The sequence below is a fragment of the Lissotriton vulgaris genome, chromosome 10 (genome assembly GCF_964263255.1).
Source record: "Lissotriton vulgaris chromosome 10, aLisVul1.2, whole genome shotgun sequence".
NCBI lineage: Eukaryota > Metazoa > Chordata > Amphibia > Caudata > Salamandridae > Lissotriton > Lissotriton vulgaris.
Genome location: NC_141698.1, coordinates 275,654,897 through 275,667,629, shown reverse-complemented (window position 1 = coordinate 275,667,629; position 12,733 = coordinate 275,654,897). Strand labels below are relative to the sequence as shown.

The following is a 12,733-nucleotide window of genomic DNA, read 5'->3' as shown; positions in this document are numbered from 1 at the left end:
GTTGAGGGTGAGTGACTATAGATTTTTTCTACCTTACTGTCATTCGACTTGAACTGTCTGCGCCAAGTTACCCTTAAAAATAGCATGAGACGTTGAGGGTGAGGGCGAGTGAGGGTGAGACTGAGGTGTTGAGTAAGGTTGAGGGGTTGAGGGTGGGTGAGGGTAGGTGAGTGTTGAGGGTGAGACTGAGGTGTTGAGTAAGGGTTGAGGGTGTGGGGTGGAGGGTAGGTGAGTGTTGAGGGTGAGGGTGAGGGTAGGTGAGGGTTGAGGATGAGGGTGATTTGTTGAGGTTGAGTGGTTGAGGGTGAGTGGTTGAGGGTGAGTGGTTGAGGGTGAGTGGTTGAGGGTGAGTGGTTGAGGGTGAGTTGTTGAGGGAGAGTAGTGAGTGGGAGTGGTTGAGGGTGAATGGTTGAGGGTGAGTTGTTGAGGGTGAGTGGTTGAGGGTGAGTGGTTGAGGGTGAGTGGGTTGAGGGTGACTGGTTGAGGGTGAGTGGTTGAGGGTGAGTGGGTTGAGGGTGAGTGGTTGAGGGAGGTGGGTGAGGGGTGAGGGTGAGGTGGGTGAGTGGTGGGTGAGTGAGGGGTGGAGTGGGTGAGAGTTTAGGGTGAAAAAGAGAGGTTGAGGGTGAGGGGTTGAGTGTGGTGTGGAGGTGAGGTGTGAGGGTGAGTGAGGGGTTGAGGGGGTGAGTGGGAGGTGAGTAGGTGGAGTTAGGTGAGGTTGATGATGGAGGGTGAGGGGTGAGGGTGAGGGGTGTGAGGGTGAGGGGTGGTGAGGGTGGGGTGAGGGGGTGAGGTGAGGTGTTGAGGGTGAGTGAGGTGAGATGTTGAGGGAAAGTGGTTGAGGGTGAGTGGTTGAGGGTGAGTGGATGAGGGTGAGTGGATGAGGGTGAGTGGTTGAGGGTGAGTGGTTGAGGGTGAGTGGTTGAGGGTGAATGGTTGAGGGTGAATGGTTGAGGGTGAATGGTTGAGGGTGAATGGTTGAGGGTAGTGGTTGATGTGTGTGTGGTACCGTTAAAATAGAGTGGGGTATTTATAAGATGGTACATTTTTTATACTGCCAATAAATAAATCTAGAGACAGGTGTGGCGAAATGTTTTGAGCTGATGTACTTGCCATTAAAGTTGGGTTTTTTTTTTGTTATAGCATGCCTACATTAATGTGTGTGTGGGAACGTTAAAATACAGTGTTGATTATCCAAAAAATGCAAAATCGCAAATGTTTCAGTGAGGCAACATAGAAAATCTTTAGTCTGTAAGTTACCCTTAAAAATAGCATGAGGGGTTGATGGTGAGGGCGACTGGGTGCGGGTGAGTGGGTGAGGGTGAGTTGTTGAGGGTGAGTGGTTGAGGGTGAGTGTTTGAGGGTGACTGTTTGAGGTGACTGTTTGAGGGTGAGTGATTGAGGGTGAGTGTTTGAGGGTGACTGTTGAGGGTGACTGTTTGAGGGGTGAGTGGTTGAGGGTGAGTGGTTGAGGGTGAGTGGTTGAGGGTGAGGGGTTGAGGTGAGCAATTGAGGCTGATGTTTTGAGGGTGAGTGAGGGTGAGATGTTGATGGTGATTCAAGGTGAGATGTTGGGTGAGGCGTTGAGGGTGAGTGACTATAGAATTTTTCTACCTTACTGTCATTCGACTTGAACTGTCAGCGCCAAGTTACCCTTAAAAATAGCATGAGACGTTGAGGGTGAGGGGGAGTGGAGGGCGATGCTGAGGTGTTGAGTGAGGGTGAGGGGTTGAGGGTGGGTGAGGGTAGGTGAGTGTTGAGGGTGAGGGTAGGTGAGGGTTGAGGGTGAGGGTGATTGGTTGAGGGTGAGTGGTTGAGGGTGAGTGGTTGAGGGTGAGTTGTTGAGGGTGAGTGGTTGAGGGTGAGTGGTTGAGGGTGAGTGGAGGAGTTTTGATAAAAATCAATAAAGTTTAAAGACGCCAATTTCAACCTTAATGTAATTTGACTGTAACTGTCTGATCGAAGTTACGCTTTACAAATGGCATAAGGAGTTGAGGGAGAGGGTGAATGTGAGTGAGGGTGAGGTTGAACTGTTGAGTGTGAGTGAGGGTAAAAGTGAGGGTGAGTGAGGCGTTCAGTGTTAGTGTGGGTGAGATATTGAATGCGAGTGAGGGTAAGGGTGATTGAGTCATTGAGAGTTAGTGAGGGTGAGGGGTTGAATGTCAGTGATGGTGAGGTGTTGAGGGTGAGTGAGGGTGAGGGTGAGTGAGGGTGAGTGGGAGGGGTTGAGGGTGAGTGAGGTGTTGAGGGTGAAGTGTTGATGATGTAGGTGGAGGGGTTGAGGGTGATGGAGGGTGAGTGAGGGGGAGGGGTGCAAGGTGAGGGGTTGCGGGTGAGGGTTGGGGGTGAGGGGTTGAGGGTGAGGTGTGGGGGAGGGGTGCAAGGTGAGGGGTTGCGGGTGAGGGTTGGGGGTGAGGGGTTGAGGGTGAGGTGTTGAGGGTGAGTGAGGGTGAGATGTTGAGGGACAGTGGTTGAGGGTGAGTTGTTGAGGGTGAGTGGTTGAGGGTGAGTGGTTGAGGGTGAGTGGTTGAGGGTGAGTGTTTGAGGGGGGAGTGTTTTTGAGGGTGACTGTTTGAGGGTGAGTGGTTGAGGGTGAGTGGTTGAGGGTGAGTTGTTGAGGTGAGTGGTTGAGGGTGATTGTTTGAGGGTGAGCAGTTGAGGGTGAGCGGTTGAGGGTGAGCGGTTGAGGATGAGTGGTTGAGGATGAGTGGTTGAGGGTGAGTGGTTGAGGGTGAGTGGTTGAGGGCGAGTGGTTGAGGGCGAGTGTTTGAGGGAGAGTTGTTGAGGGCAAGTGGTTGAGAGTAAGTGGGTGAGGGTGAGTGGGTGAAGGTGAGTGGGTGAGGGTGAGGGTGAGTGGGTGAGGGTGAGTGGGTGAGGGTGAGTGGGTGACGGTGAGTGGTTGACGGTGAGTGGTTGACGGTGAGTGGTTGACGGTGAGTGGTTGACGGTGAGTGGGTGAGGGTGAGTGGTTGAGGGTGAGTGGTTGAGGGTGAGTGGTTGATGTGTGTGTGGGAACGGTAAATAGAGTGGGGGATTTAGAAGATGGTACATAATGTTTTCTGGCAATAAATCTTGAGACAGGTGTGGCGAAATGTTTGAGCTGATGTATTTGCCATCAATTTTTTGTTTTTTATTGTGATAGCATGCCTACATTAATGTGTGTGTGTTAACGTTAAAATACAGTGGTGATTATCCAAAAGAAGGCAAAATCTGGAATGTTTGAGTGAGTCAACATCGAAATTCTTTAGTCTGTAAAAGCGCCATAGTCAACAAAGTAGGAATCGAGGTTGGCTGCAAGTTACCCTTAAGACAATAGAAAGAGAGGTTGGTGGTGAGTAGGTGTGGCGAAATGTTAAAATACAGTGGTAGATTGTATTTAAAGTATAAGAGTTATGATGTTAAAAAAAAACGTTTCCAGACACCATTTTCTGCCTTACTGTAATTCGTCTTGAAATGTGTGCTGCAAGTGACCCTTAACAAAATAGCAAGAGAGGTTGGCTGAAAGTTACCCTTAACTAAATAGAAAAAAAAAACGGGTGAGTGAGAGTGAGTCTGCTGCGGATGCGTCCCTTAATGTGTGTGTATCAGAAATATGGTGGTTATCCAAACGAAGGCAACATCGTAATTTTCCCACTGAAGGCAACATTGAAAATATGTAGTCTGTACAAGCGTCGAAGTAGAATAGGCCGATGTTACATACTACGTTGTCCCACAAAATTGTGAAATACTAGGCCTGGTTATGTAAACTAAATAAGTTTTGATAAAACAAATAACGTTTCTAATGTTCGTATTTACGTTCAGTGGGATTGTTTAAGTTTAGCGAAAAAAATTCACGTTTCTACTTGATTTTGGGGTGGGGGGGGGGATGTCTGTTGTTGTTCTCGAGCTAACACCCGCCTTGCAGTCCTTCCCTTGCCCCAAGGAAAAGTCACACTAGCTGATGTGCGCGAATTAGAAGTGTGAATGTTTGAATGTGTATGCAAATGGAGTTTCGACATTGGCGCGCCAGTAGACTTCCCTGGCCAACTCACTTAAGCGCACATAAGAGTTAGCTCGGAACTGACAAAGTAAAATTTTTTTTTTGTCGTTTGTTTTATTTAACGTTTCTGTCATTGAAGTTCAACTTTTTTTGCTCGAAGTAACCCTTAAAAAGTGGAATATCTAAAGCTTGTAAAGTATACAAAGTTTCATTTAGAAACATAGAACGCTTGTAATATACAGGGTGAAAGATGTGCCGAAGTTGTGGCGTTTATGTTTAGTATGCAAATACTGAACATTGCTGTGGAGCCGTCCAGTCGGCGAATGAGAAAGATGTGTCTGTGGGTATTTGTAAATGCTAGGATAATTTTGGCTGTGTGTGTACGTGTTGTAAATACAGAATTTGGCTGCGGGTGCGTCCCTTAATGTAAGTCTTGTAATATACAGGATCAAAGTTGTGGCGTTTATGTTTAGTATGAAAAGACAGGACATTGCTGCAGATGCCTCCATTAATGTGTGAGTGTCAGCATAGAAGTACAGTAGGAGACTGAGAAAGTTGGTCGATGATTTTGTTTGGCAATAGAGAAATGTAGCGATAGGTGTGGCGAAATGTTCAGAGCTGATTTATTTGCCATCAAAGTTGTGTTGTTATTTGTAGTATTAAAATCGTGAGCATTGCTGAGGATGCGGCCCTAGAATGTGTCTGTTGGTAATTTTAAATGCTAGGAATTATGTTGGTGTGTGTGTACGGCATAGTATGTAAACTATAGGAGTTTTGTTAACGTTTCCAGAGACCATTTTCTACTTTAATCTAAATCGACTTGAACTGTGTACTCAAAGTTAAACTTAAAAAGTGGCATGAGGGGTTGAGGGTGAGGATGAGTGAGGGTGAGGCTGAGGTCTTGAGTGTAAGTGAAAGTAAGAGAGGGGTTGAGTGTTAGTGAGGGTGAGGTATTGAGGGTGAGTGAGGGGAAGGGTGATAGAGGGATTGAGAGTTACTGAGGGTGAGGTGTGTAGGGTGAAGTGTTGAGGGTGTGGGTGAGGGGTTGAGGGTGAGGGAGGGTGAGTGAGGGTGAGGGAGGGTGAGTGAGGGTGAATCGTTGAGGGTGAGGGGTTGAGGTGAGGAATTGAGGCTGATGTTTTGAGGGTGAGTGAGGGTGAGATGTTGATGGTGAGTCAAGGTGAGATGTTGGGTGAGGCGTTGAGGGTGAGTGACTATAGAATTTTTCTACCTTACTGTCATTCGACTTGAACTGTCAGCGCCAAGTTACCCTTAAAAATAGCATGAGACGTTGAGGGTGAGGGGGAGTGAGGGCGATGCTGAGGTGTTGAGTGAGGGTGAGGGGTTGAGGGTGGGTGAGGGTAGGTGAGTGTTGAGGGTGAGGGTAGGTGAGGGTTGAGGGTGAGGGTGATTGGTTGAGGGTGAGTGGTTGAGGGTGAGTGGTTGAGGGTGAGTGAGGTGTTGAGGGTGAAGTGTTGATGATGTAGGTGAGGGGTTGAGGGTGATGGAGGGTGAGTGAGGGGGAGGGGTGCAAGGTGAGGGGTTGCGGGTGAGGGTTGGGGGTGAGGAGTTGAGGGTGAGGTGTTGAGGGTGAGTGAGGGTGAGTGGTTGAGGGTGAGTGGTTGAGGGTGAGTGGTTGAGGGTGAGTGGTTGAGGGTGAGTGGTTGAGGGTGAGTGGTTGAGGGTGAGTGGTTGAGGGTGAGTGGTTGAGGGTGAGTGGTTGAGGGTGAGTGGTTGAGGGTGCGTGGTTGAGGGTGAGTGGTTGAGGGTGAGATATTGAATGCGAGTGAGAATAAGGGTGATTGAGTCATTGAGAGTTAGTGAGGGTGAGGGGTTGAGTGTTAGTGATGGTGAGGTGTTGAGGGTGAGTGAGGGTGAGTGGGAGGGGTTGAGGGTGAGTGAGGTGTTTAGGGTGAAGTGTTGATGATGTAGGTGAGGGGTTGAGGGTGATGGAGGGTGAGTGAGGGTGAGGGGTGGAAGGTGAGGGGTTGCGGGTGAGGGTTGGGGGTGAGGGGTTGAGGGTGAGGTGTTGAGGGTGAGTGAGGGTGAGATGTTGAGGGAGAGTGGTTGAGGGTGAGTTGTTGAGGGTGAGTGGTTGAGGGTGAGTGGTTGAGGGTGAGTGTTTGAGGGTGACTGTTTGAGGGTGATTGGTTGAGGGTGAGTGGTTGAGGGTGAGTGGTTGAGGGTGAGTAGTTGAGGGTGAGTGGTTGAGGGTGAGTGGTTGAGGGTGAGTGGTTGAGGGTGAGTGGTAGAGGGTGAGTGATTGAGGGTGAGTGGTTGAGGGTGAGGGGTTGAGGGTGATGGCGAGTGAGGGCAAGGCTGAGGTGTTGAGTGAAGGTGAGGGGTTGAGGGTGGGTGAGGGGTTGAGGGTGAGGGAGGGTGAGTGAGGGTGAGGGAGGGTGAGTGAGGGTGAATGGTTGAGGGTGAGTGGTTGAGGGTGAGTGGTTGAGGGTGAGTGGATGAGGGTGAGTGGTTGAGGGTGAGTGGTTGAGGGTGAGTGGTTGAGGGTGAATGGTTGAGGGTGAATGGTTGAGGGTGAATGGTTGAGGGTGAATGGTTGAGGGTGAGTGGTTGATGTGTGTGTGGTACCGTTAAAATAGAGTGGGGTATTTATAAGATGGTACATTTTTTTCTTATGCCAATAAATAAATCTAGAGACAGGTGTGGCGAAATGTTTTGAGCTGATGTACTTGCCATTAAAGTTGGTTTTTTTTTTGTTATAGCATGCCTACATTAATGTGTGTGTGGGAACGTTAAAATACAGTGTTGATTCTCCAAAAAATGCAAAATCGCAAATGTTTCAGTGATGCAACATAGAAAATCTTTAGTCTGTAAGTTACCCTTAAAAATAGCATGAGGGGTTGATGGTGAGGGCGACTGGGTGCGGGTGAGTGGGTGAGGGTGAGTTGTTGAGGGTGAGTGGTTGAGGGTGAGTGTTTGAGGGTGACTGTTTGAGGGTGACTGTTTGAGGGTGAGTGATTGAGGGTGAGTGTTTGAGGGTGACTGTTTGAGGGTGACTGTTTGAGGGTGAGTGGTTGAGGGTGAGTGGTTGAGGGTGAGTGGTTGAGGGTGAGGGGTTGAGGTGAGGAATTGAGGCTGATGTTTTGAGGGTGAGTGAGGGTGAGATGTTGATGGTGATTCAAGGTGAGATGTTGGGTGAGGCGTTGAGGGTGAGTGACTATAGAGTTTTTCTACCTTACTGTCATTCGACTTGAACTGTCAGCGCCAAGTTACCCTTAAAAATAGCATGAGACGTTGAGGGTGAGGGGGAGTGAGGGCGATGCTGAGGTGTTGAGTGAGGGTGAGGGGTTGAGGGTGGGTGAGGGTAGGTGAGTGTTGAGGGTGAGGGTAGGTGAGGGTTGAGGGTGAGGGTGATTGGTTGAGGGTGAGTGGTTGAGGGTGAGTTGTTGAGGGTGAGTGGTTGAGGGTGAGTGGTTGAGGGTGAGTGGAGGAGTTTTGATAAAAATCAATAAAGTTTACAGACGCCAATTTCAACCTTAATGTAATTTGACTGTAACTGTCTGATCCAAGTTACGCTTTACAAATGGCATAAGGAGTTGAGGGAGAGGGTGAATGTGAGTGAGGGTGAGGTTGAACTGTTGAGTGTGAGTGAGGGTAAAAGTGAGGGTGAGTGAGGCGTTCAGTGTTAGTGTGGGTGAGATATTGAATGCGAGTGAGGGTAAGGGTGATTGAGTCATTGAGAGTTAGTGAGGGTGAGGGGTTGAATGTCAGTGATGGTGAGGTGTTGAGGGTGAGTGAGGGTGAGGGTGAGTGAGGGTGAGTGGGAGGGGTTGAGGGTGAGTGAGGTGTTGAGGGTGAAGTGTTGATGATGTAGGTGAGGGGTTGAGGGTGATGGAGGGTGAGTGAGGGGGAGGGGTGCAAGGTAAGGGGTTGCGGGTGAGGGTTGGGGGTGAGGGGTTGAGGGTGAGGTGTGGGGGAGGGGTGCAAGGTGAGGGGTTGCGGGTGAGGGTTGGGGGTGAGGGGTTGAGGGTGAGGTGTTGAGGGTGAGTGAGGGTGAGATGTTGAGGGACAGTGGTTGAGGGTGAGTAGTTGAGGGTGAGTGGTTGAGGGTGAGTGGTTGAGGGTGAGTGTTTGAGGGGGAGTGTTTGAGGGTGACTGTTTGAGGGTGAGTGGTTGAGGGTGAGTGGTTGAGGGTGAGTGGTTGAGGGTGAGTGGTTGAGGGTGAGTGGTTGAGGGTGAATGGTTGAGGGTGAATGGTTGAGGGTGAGTGGTTGATGTGTGTGTGGTACCGTTAAAATAGAGTGGGGGATTTAGAAGATGGTACATATTTTTCTTATGCCAATAAATAAATCTAGAGACAGGTGTGGCGAAATGTTTAGAGCTGATGTATTTGCCATCAAAGTTGTCTTGTTTTTTGTTATATCATGCCAACATTAATGTGTGTGTGGGAACGTTAAAATACAGTGGTGATTATACAAAAGAAGTCAAAATCGGAAATGTTTCAGTGAGGAAACATAAAAAAATTTAGTCTGTAAAAGCGTAAACGTAGAATAAGACGAATTTACATACCACGCAGTCGAGGAAACTTGTCCAAAAATAATCATGGTTATGTAAAGTAAATAAGTATTGTTAAAATAACTACACGTTTCTAGTGTTAATATTTGCGTACAGTGACATTGCTTACGTTTCGCAAAAAAGTTTTACGTTTGTAGTGTAAGTATTTCCTTTCAGTCGTTTTTTTTTTGGGGGGGTGGGGGGGGGGGGGGGGTTGGTGTTGTTATCGAGCTAACACCCGCGTCGCATCCTGCTGTTCTAAATTAGCACATCCCCAAAGGAACTTCACAAGTGATTCCAATCTTGGCGACGGCGCTTAAAGTAGTCTAGCATCCTGTAGTTTTCGTGACGAAAGCCTTGCAGTCTGTGGCCTGAGTTTGTGTTCATGTAAATGGGACTAAAATGTTTTATTTTAGGTGCAATGCTAGAGATACAATCGGTATTTTTAACGTAGCACGCTTTATTTCGTGGTGTAGACGATTTCAGTGGTAGTCCTGCAGATTTGTCAATGTACAAGCCGATGTAACTTTTAAAGCGTATGTCATTATCTCGTGGTGTAGACGATTTCTGTTTAAAGTATATACTTTCGTGTGCCAAACAGTTTCACGTGGGGAGACAAAATGGGGAGGGGGCGGATCCGGAGGTGCGTCTGGAGAGGGGGAGTTGAAATGCGAGCATGGCTGTGTACGGGGACAGAGGGGGGGGGTTCGGGCGTTAGTGGGTTGTGGAAGACATGTGGAAGGATGTACAAATGTTTGGTAACAAATAAGTATGTTTAATTGTCCACTAAAATACATTTGCCGAAGTTAGAGTTGAAGAGGGAAATGTTTTCTGAAAGGAATAAAAAAGTCGTGATAATGGTAATACTTTCGTGTGCCAAACAGTTTGACGGGGGTACGATCCGGAGGTGCGTCTGGAGAGGGGGAGTTGAAATGCGAGCATGGCTGTGTACGGGGACAGAGGGGGGGGGTTCGGGCGTTAGTGGGTTGTGGAAGACATGTGGAAGGATGTACAAATGTTTGGTAACAAATAAGTATGTTTCATTGTCCACTAAAATACATTTGCCGAAGTTAGAGTTGAAGAGTGAAATGTTTTCTGAAAGGAATAAAAAAGTCGTGATAATGGTAATACTTTCGTGTGCCAAACAGTTTGACGGGGGTACACAAAATGGGGAGGGGGCGGATCCGGAGGTGCGTCGTGAGGGGGAGTTGAAATGCGAGCATGGTTGTGTACGGGGACAGAGGGGGGTGGTTCGGGCGTTAGTGGGTTGTGGAAGACATGTGGAAGGCTGTACAAATGTTTCGTTACAAATAAGTATGTTTCATTGTCCACTAAAATACATTAGCCGAAGTTAGAGCTGAAAGGAAATATGTTGTGGTAATGGTAAGACTTTCGTGTGCCAAACAGTTTCACGGTGGTAGACAAAATGGGGAGGGGGCGGATCCGGAGGTGCGTCGTGAGGGGGAGTGGAGAAGGAGGGGGGAGTAGAGTAGGGGAGGCACGGCCTAACATCCGTGCAATCAAAAAGTGAAGAGGCGGAGCTGGGGGAGGCTGTCAGAGAGAGAGAAGGCAATGCAGGCTTGTGCACGCGCTTTTAAGCTGTTTGCGCATGCGCATTAGTCTAAAATGTCTCGTGCACTGCAAGGAATCGCCACGATTCCTTGAAAGTTGGATAAAGAGTGGATAAGCCCCCATAGTCTCGCAAGCTCGATGCGCATGCGCATCGACAGGCGAGACCTAAAAACGGCCTGTAGATCGGCAGAGAGACTATGGCGAAAGTTGAGAACACAGGAAAGCCGTAAGAATGATAAATTAATTCATCTTGACTATATAAAACATATAAAAGCAGCCAAATCCCTCTACATCACGCAAAGAATAAATAAAGCCTCCCAATCTAGTAAAGAATTGTATAAAATACTTAAAGAGTTTACCACCCCTCAGGTAGAGCAAGCAATATTTGAACCCTCCTTGGAGTGGGTGAACTCACTTTCATCCTATTTTTATAGTAAGATTCAACAAATATACTCATTGTTTCTTTCTTCTCCTCAAAAACCGGTTTCCAGCGGGGCGGCCTTTTTCAAATCTGAGCCCTCCCCTGAAACCACTGCCTTGCCATCTTTGACAGAATTCGAGTACACCACCCCTGCAGAAGTGTTACTGGCACTTAAAAAAATTAAATCTGGATCCCCTACTGACCCCCTGCTTCCTCGTAAGTGCAACGAGCTATTCCCGTTGTTGGCGGATGGTCTGACCAGTCTTTTCAATGCATCTTTTGAGAGTGCCTCCTTTCCCAGCAGTTGGAAACTGGTGCAAGTCAGGCTGATCCTTAAAAAGCCTAACAGTGATCCTTCCATCTTGTCTAATTATAGACCAATATCCTTATTACCTTTCTTTGGCAAGGTTCTCGAACATTTGGTCAATAAACGTGTATCTTCTTATATAGAAACTCATGCTCTCCTCGACCCGTCGCAGTCCGGCTTCTGTGCCGCTCATGGCACTGAAACCGCAGTAATTGAAATAGTGGACAACATCTGGTTCTCCCTGGATAGGGGCGAATCAGCCATCCTGGTGTTACTAGATCTCTCTGCCGCCTTTGACACCATCTCCCACAGCATTCTGGAACATCGGCTGTGGGAGGTTGGTGTCGGAGGCAAGGCTTGGACTTGGTTCGCGGACTATCTCAGAGACCGCCACTCCTATGTCATGATGAATTCTCATGCTTCTACCACTACCCCTCTTTTGGTGGGGGTCCCACAGGGATCGATTCTCAGCCCCCTATTATTCAATCTCTACCTCCGCCCCCTGGCCGACATCATAAAATCCTATGGCTTCACTACAGTGTCTTATGCAGACGATACCCAGGTACTCATTACCTGTAGATCTAACATCCAGGAAACCTGCACTAGCTTTAAACAATGTATGACTCACATTAACAATTGGATGAGTGAAAACAAACTCCAACTCAACTGCAATAAGACCGAAATCTTGTTACTCGGCAAGGCCAAAACCATCTGGTCCCAGGACTGGTGGCCGCACGATCTAGGGCCTTGCCCAGAGCCCAAAGAAGCCGTAAGAGACCTAGGCATCATGCTCGACGGGGAGCTTTCCATGAAGGCTCACGTCAACCAGGTGGCTGGAACTTGCTTTGGACTACTCCGGCAACTGCGTAAAATCTTCAAATAGCTCCCTCTGGATGCCAGAAAACCCCTGGTCCAGGGACTGGTCGCTAGCAGGCTGGATTATGGTAATGCGCTGTTTGCCTCCATAAACGAGAATTTGCTGACTAAGTTACAAACCATCCAGAACGCGGCGGCAAGACTAGTGCTGGGTTTGCCCCCCTGGACCGCCTCTTAGCCCACTCTTAAAAAACTGCGCTGGCTACCTGTGCGCCAGAGATCCCAGTTTAAAATCTTGAGTTTAACACACAAACTCCTTTACGGCACCGGCCCCTCCTACTTAAAAAAAAAATTGATTTGGTACACCCCGTCTAGAGCCCTTCGCTCCAGCTCAAAATTCCTGCTGTTCCTGCCTAGAGTCCGGACGTCCAGGAATGGATGTCGGTCTTTTTCATACTTGGCCCCCCAACTCTGGAATAAGTTACCTATTTGTCTCCTGTCACTCTCCAACCATTTGGAGTTTCGAAGGAGTTTAAAGACGTGGCTCTTTCCAAAATAAAGTCTCCCGCAATATGCTTCCACGCTAATTGGTCAATGCCTCCTCCTGCAAAGCGCCTTGAGACCTTCTTGGTGATAAGCGCGCTATACAAAAGCATCTGACATTTGACATTTGACATTTGACAAAGCGTCAGCGCTATCAACAGAGGGCATTCCCTCATTTGCATAGGGGTGTGCCCTATGCAAATGAGGGATTTCCTTTGACTCTGTTCCCACGCCATATTACAGATGCGGGCATAGAGTCAAAGAAGCCCTCAGGAGGCGCACTGCCAGTATGCCATTTAAAAGGTGACGCACTATCAGTGCGCCTCCTGACAGCAGCCCTTTGCAGGGGGTAAAGGGGGTCCCATGGACCCCTTGGACATCCCCTTGCAAGTGGATGCAGGTACTGACTGCAGCCACCTGCGAGGGGATCTCTAAACTCCTTTGAAAGTGCAGGCGGGTGCTGCCTGCACTGTGAAAGCACGGAGCGGCTGCTCCGTGTTTTCACATGAATGCGCAGATCGTAGCTGGCATGGGTGCAGCGCATACACCATAATGTTAAAAGAACAATTGATGTACAGATTGC

General features: G+C 48.5%; 1 protein-coding gene across 1 annotated transcript in view; it reads right to left on the bottom strand.

The window, feature by feature from the left end:
• LOC147685121 (unconventional myosin-Ig-like) overlaps positions 1 to 12,733 on the bottom strand; it is a 1,601,091-nt gene that overhangs the window by 113,425 nt on the left and 1,474,933 nt on the right. The gene's annotated exons all lie outside the window — the stretch shown is intronic.